The following is a 7,074-nucleotide window of genomic DNA, read 5'->3' as shown; positions in this document are numbered from 1 at the left end:
AACTGACTCAAAACTTCACAGACACTGTAAAGTCCAAAGAGAACTGAGACAATCTCAAAGAAGGAGGAAGGAGATTCAAGCTCATTCACTGTCAGTAAATCACATATTAAAGTGTTTGATATAAATATAGTAAGACAACATGCACTGGTGCAGATAAGCAAATAAATTAATAGGGAAGAACAGAGGTGGGACTTAGCTGGCGATCCAGTGGTTAAAAATCCTCTCTTTCCACTGCAGGGCCCATGGATTCCATCCCTGGTCAGAAAACTAGGATCCAGCGGGAGGGGAGGCGGGGGGAGAGAGGACTGTCCAGATACAGACCCAAGCTCAGAGGTGGCATTACAAGAGGGTCTGGAAGACAGTTCCCCTATAAGTTAGGAGCAGTCTGGGATGCAAGTTTGGGGAGTTACAACTGTAGGGTAGGCAGAGAAGCCTGCCAGAGACTTAGATTTAAGACGAAGGGCAAAGGGGTAGGTGGTGTGGAGAAAGAAAATGAAAGAGCGGGAGGAGAAAGGTAAAATGGATGCAGGGAATGGAAAGAGAAGACAGCAGGGGAAAAGACCAAGAAGGAGAAGGAACAGAGAGGAAAGAGGGGAGGGGAAGGAAAAGCTGGAAAGAGAAAAGCAGATGGGAAACGCAAAGAGGTGCAAACGCATATGGGGTAACAGCAGACACGGGAGGGCCATTTCAGGTTTCCAGCACCAAAAGTTGCAGTTTTCCAAAACAAAACAGGGTCTGAGACACTGATGCTGAGTGTGTCTTACCAAGAATTACTTGACTAAGATTCAAAGTATGAAGCAGCCGTTCTCATTCGTTGGGTACTAAGAGCAACTTCAGTTCAGTTCAGTTCAGTCGCTCAGTCGTGTCCGACTCTTTGCGACCCCGTGAATCACAGCACGCCAGGCCTCCCTGTCCATCACCAACTCCCGGAGTTCACTCAGACTCAAGTCCATCGAGTCGGTGATGCCATCCAGCCATCTCATCCTCTGTCGTCCCCTTCTCCTCCTGCCCCCAATCCCTCCCAGCATCAGAGTCTTTTCCAATGAGTCAACTCTTCCCATGAGGTGGCCAAAGTACTGGAGTTTCAGCTTTAGCATCATTCCTTCCAAAGAACACCCAGGGCTGATCTCCTTTCGAATGGACTGGTTGGATCTCCTTGCAGTCCAAGGGATTCTTCAGCCAGACGGAAACAGCATAACTAACGTTCTCTCAGGCACGGTCTCCACAGCTGTGAGTTCAAAGTGCGGCGCATGCGCAAACACATGCGCACGCATGCCCAGAGTAATACATATGCTTATGCACACGTGCTCACGTGGTCACACACACTATCGTGGTGTTTCATTGTTCCGCTGTTGCTGAGAAGCGTGCAGTTGACTCTGCGGGTTCGAGATGCCCAAGCTGCCTATAGGCAGCAGTGTCCCGCCGACCCCGGCGTGGCGAAAACCGACCGCAATGTCGTGCAGGCGGAGACAGGCTTCGAGAGACGGCCAGCAAGGCCTGCGGAGCCCCAGAGGGACGCTGAATGACGGACAAAGTTGGAGAAGGCCTCTGACCACAAGAGGACGCAGGTCTCTGAGAACTGCCCTGGCAGGAGAACGGCCCCCGGCCCAGCTGCCTTCCCACGACCCCAACGCAAGCCCAAGGGCTTCGGGCCTGACTTGGAGCAAGTGCAGCCTCTGTTTGGGGAAGAGGTACCCAGCGCCCCGGGCAGCCAGTTAAGAGGGTATGGCAAACCCAGCTGGGTGTTTATGGATGTGTGTACAGCAATGGAAACAGCCCACGATAGCCGCTGGCAAACGCGTAATTCCAACATCTTATCTGGATGCCTATACATTTATGTAAGATCTCTTTGCATCTATGGCTCTCAGTCGCCTGGCTGCAGAACTCGACCATGATAGGCCGAAATACATGCGATATCCTATACATCAAAAGAGGAGAAGGCTGCCTTCTGAGAAACCTGCCCTTCTTTTTTGGATTAATTTAAGAGAGTCTTTTGCCAATCCTACAACTGAAACATTTTTATCGCAGCATGTAGTGTGGCATGCCGTGGACTGTAAATAGGGGGAAAGAAAGCACTTCTTTCACAGTTTGGAGAAAATGGAAGAGTATGATCAGGAAACATAAAATAGGTACTATTAATGTTGGATCTTCTGAAGCCAGTTTTTAGAAAAATTTTGATTGATCCAGACTCTTTTGTCTTCATTGTGGAAAGTATCTTTTATCTTTGCCTCACTACAAAAATTGGTTTTACAAGAATAAAGCTTGACTCAGCAACTTGCAAATAGCAAAGTCCATGGATATTAACCAAGTTGAGAAAAGAAAGAATGATAAGATCCAAGTTTCTAAATTTAACACCTGGAAAATTGGTGTCCTGAGTCTTCACTGGGGCTCCATGGTTCACTGGCCACATGATTTTTATTAGATCTGTTCCTCTGCTGAATTAACAGAATTTCCTAACCTTGCATGATTCAGGAAGTGAGCCAATCTGATCGAGATGCATTATTCTTTTAGTGTTCTACTGATACTATTCATGAATAGTCTATTTAGGATTTTTCTATCACTATTCTTAAGTGAGATTGCTATATGCGCTGTTGTGTAGTCTTTCTTGGCTTTTAAAATAGGTATACTCACTTTATACAAAGAATTTAAAAGCTCCATTAATTTGTGTGTGTGTGTGCTCTGAGATACTTTAAAATGCATTGGGGAGGTAAATGATGTTATTGTTTCCAACAGAAGCAGAGACCTCCCACCCACTGACCCCAGGCTTTGCCATTTGACTTAACCTGGCCAGTGAAATGTGAGCCATAGTGAGGAGTGTCACTTCTGGACAGAAATTTGGAGAGCGTGTGTAGTTCCATCATTTCTGTGTTCCGTCTTGCTACAGGAATGGCATGTCCCAAGAAGGCAAGGCTTCTTCAGGCTTGAATTGAGGAAGATACATGGAACAGAATCACTGCTGACCCAGAGCAGATTGTAAGTAAAACATAAATTCTGGGCACATCTGGTACAAGAAGATTCCACATGCCCTGGGGCAACTAAGCCCATAGGTCACAACTAGTGAGCCCGAGGGCATAGAGCTAGTGCTCTGCAACGGGAGAAGCCACTGCAATGAAATGCCTGTGCACCACCATGGAGAGCAGCCCCCGCTCGCCACAACTAGAGAAAGCCCATGCATAGCAATGAAGACCCAGTGCAGCCAAAAAATAAATAAAAGATTTAAAAATAATCATAATAAACTCTGTTGTCATAAACCATTGAGATTTGGGTGGTTTTTATTACCAAAGCAAATTACCACTTATTCCTGGTTCGCAGGAGGAAGTGTGGGCTGGAGCCCTTAGGCCAGCCAGCCTCACTCCCAGGAGCAGTAGCCTCCCGTCATTTGGAGCCACATTAAACTTTCTTAGACTAAGGATGGAAAAAAATGGAGTACTTGTGGGAATTCTCTGGTGGTCCAGGGGTTAAGACTCCACACTCCCAATGCAGGGAGCCTGAGTTTCATCCCCAGTCAGGGAGCTAGACCCCACATGCCTCAACTAAGCGTTTGCATGCTGCACCTAAAGATCCTGCATGCCGCAACGAAGACCTGGCACAGCCAAATAAATGCTTCCTAGTGGAATGTCTGTGTCATGATCCAGCATTGCAGCATGGTTCCTGAGAAAGCCTTCAGTCATGGAGAGGCGAGGCTCTGGGATGGGGTTGGTGTGGAGGAGTGGCTTGAAGAATCCCCATCAGATGCCCCCTTAAAAAGGCTTCTCCTCAGCACTCCAAGACACAGAAGGGATCTCACTCAGATGATGCCTGCCAGCCTGGTGAGACAGGAGCTAGGGCTGGAACCCTTTCCTTACCCCTCCCCTTTCTCTGAGGTCCTTTAACCACAGCTCCAAGGAGAAGAGAGAAGGTGAGTGTGTGTCCCATTGTGTGCCTGTTATTAATATATTGTCTTGTGACTGACCTGGGTATGGGCTGACATTCGTTCCCTCTGCCTCAGTCAGAGGGAGGTGGGTTGGTGTGAATGTGCCTGTAGCCTCTTGCCCCTTCCACCTCAGCCTGGGCCAGACCAGATGCCCTCCACCCTCTGTTCCCTGTGGGAACATTCCAGCCTTCAGGAGAAAAGTGAGCAGCCTCATTCCCAGCACCAACATCTACTGCACACACACAACTGAGGGGGACTGAAGGTGGACAGCTGGCACACGATTGATGGGCCAGATTAATACTAATAAACACCCAACATTTTCATTGAGCTTAATAAGTTCTGTGCTGTGTTACAAGGACAGGACGTGAGTTAACTGACTTATTCCTCACAACACCCCTGTGAGGTAGGCACTGTGAATATTATGTCAATTTCATACCTGAAGCACCTGAGTTACAGAGCTATTAAGTCAGCTGCAGGTGCTTACACGAATGAGCCACACCAATTCCCCAGCACAGTCACAGTGCGAAGGAGGGCTGCACCCCAGCAGAAAGCCTGCTCTTTCCAATTAGGAGAGAGGCATGGGCGAGAGAAAAGATTTTTAGGACCGCTTAAGAGGTGCATTCAGACTTTTTCCGCTTTCTCCACATCCTGGTGAATTCCTGCTCTCCAGATGCTTCATCATCACTTTTTATCCCCCACCTTGAGCTGAGTTTCATGAGTCCTCAAATAGGGACGGCAGGGGAGAGTCCACAGCCTGACTTTGAGTGATGGGCAGTCATTTGAGCAGGTCTTCCTGGGCTTGGAGTCATCATATAGCCTAGGAGGTGTGGGATAGGGAGGCTGTGAGAACTGGGTGAGCTGTATCTGTCCCCAGGGCTGCCGTAGCTATCACAGACTAGGCAGCTTATAAGAAATTTATTTTCTCATAGCTCTGGAGGCTGAAGTCCAAGATTAAGGGTTGTTCAGTGGTAAAGAACCTGCCTGCCAATGCAAGAGACACAGGTTCAATCCCTGGGTCAGGAAGATCCCCGGAGAAAGAAATGGCCACCCACTCCAGCATTCTTGTCTGGGAAATCTCATGGACAGAGGAGCCTAGCAGGCTACAGTCCACAGGGTTGAAGAGTCAGCCATGACTGAGCGACTAAATAACAACATAAGTACATAGTACATCCCTGGGACAGAGAAGGGTCTAAGTAACACACAGACAGACAGACAGACAGACACACACACACATACACACATATACTCTTTGTCATTACATGTAGCAACAGCAGTCATCCACAGGGAGGTGGGATGGCAGCAAAAGCGTTCAAGAGAGCCTCAGGACTCCTTGGTGGTCCAGTGGTTAAGACTCTGCACTTCCAATCCAGAGGGCACAGATTTGATCCCTGGTCAGGGAACTAAGATCCCACACAACCCAAAAAGAGAGAGAAAAGAGACTCTCAGTCTCTGCTAGGAGAGCCGACTCCATGGCTTTGCACCGGGACTCCCAGGAAAAATCTGTACTTTCTGTGGAAGAAGTGCTCAATGGTTTGCTCTGTTCAGGACGCTCAAGCACTGCAGCTAGACGTAGGAATGTTTTAGAAGGAAAACCATCCTCAGAGGTGAGACTTCCAGGGTTCAGCCTCGGTTATTTCTAATGCAGTTACAGTAGTGAATCCTGTCTCCCATCATTGATTGTATTCACTAATGTTTATAAAGAAGCATTTGTGGGACTTCTCTGGTGGTCCAGTTGTTAGGACTCGGGACTTTCACGCCGTGGGCCCGGGTTCAGTCCCTGATCAGGGAACTAGGATTCCACACTCTGCACTGCTGCTGCTGCTAAGTCACTTCAGTCGTGTCCGACTCTGTGTGATTCCATAGACGGCAGCCCACCAGGCTCCCCCATCCCTGGGATTCTCCAGGCAAGAACACTGGAGTGGGTTGCCATTTCCTTCTCCAATGGATGGAAGTGAAAAGTGAAAGTGAAGTCACTCAGTCGTGTCTGACCCTCAGTGACCCCATGGACTGCAGCCTTCCAGGCTCCTCCATCCATAGGATTTTCCAGGCAAGAGTACTGGAGTGGGATGCCATTGCCTTCTCCACACTCTGCACAGCATGGCCAAAAAAAAAAAAAAAAGCATTTTTGAAACCTTAATATGTCTGGGAAAAAGTGAGAACAGAGTCTCTCCTGGCTGTGGAGAACCATCACTCTCCTGCAGGATTATGGTTTTCTAGACAGTGGAATTGATAGGGACAGAGTATAGGGACAAAGTAGATAATTAGTTAATTCCACTAAAAGATTATAAGTAGAAAAAATATGGGAGACCCCTGTAAGTTAATGATTACTCAAGAAAGCAGGTTTGGGGCTTCAGTGGTGGCTCAATGGTAAAGAATCCGCCTGCCAATGCAGGAGACACATGTGCCGCACCTACTGAGCCTGCCTGTGCTCCAGAGGCAGGGAGCTGCAACTACGGAACCCACTTGCCACAACTGGTAAAGCCTATTTGCCTGGAGCCCAAACTCTGCAGCTAGAGAAGCCACGGCAACGAGAAGCCCGCGTACTACAGTGAAGAGTAGCCCTCACTCGCCACAACTAGAGAAAAAGCCCGGGCAGCAACGGAGACCCAGTTCAGCCAAAAATTAATAAGCGAAAGAGAAGACACTCTCTTTAAAAAGGAAAGAAAGCAGTTTTGCTTAACCACAAAGCCAGGCAGGCTTGCTTAGCAGCAGAAGCACGAGACATGCCCCCAAGCAATAAAACACTAGTGCCGTGAGCCCCACAGCCTGCCCAGTGAGCCCGGTAAGTTAAATGATCCCTAGCACACTCTCTCTGCACACATAAAAAACCAAAAATGTATGGACCTGGCTTGACCAGGTAGGGACAAGAAAACTCCCCTGCTCAACTTGGAGGAGAAGCTGATGATGGAAGCATGACATCTACTCAAGAATGACAAAGAAGTTCTTCTCCCCCTCCTTACTCTTCCTTTGATTATAAAACTGTGGGCTTCCCTGGTGGCTCAGGTGGTAAAGAATCTGTTGTGCAGGAGACCTGGGTTCAATCCCTGGGTGGGGAGGATTCCCTGGAAGAGGGCATGGCAACCCACTCCAGTATTCTTGCCTGGAGAATTCCATGGGCAGAGGAGCCTGGTGGACTACACTCCATGGGATCCCAAAGAGTA

This window comes from Bubalus kerabau, chromosome 17 (assembly GCF_029407905.1).
Source record: "Bubalus kerabau isolate K-KA32 ecotype Philippines breed swamp buffalo chromosome 17, PCC_UOA_SB_1v2, whole genome shotgun sequence".
Lineage (NCBI taxonomy): Eukaryota > Metazoa > Chordata > Mammalia > Artiodactyla > Bovidae > Bubalus > Bubalus kerabau.
This window is presented reverse-complemented; position numbering follows the sequence as displayed.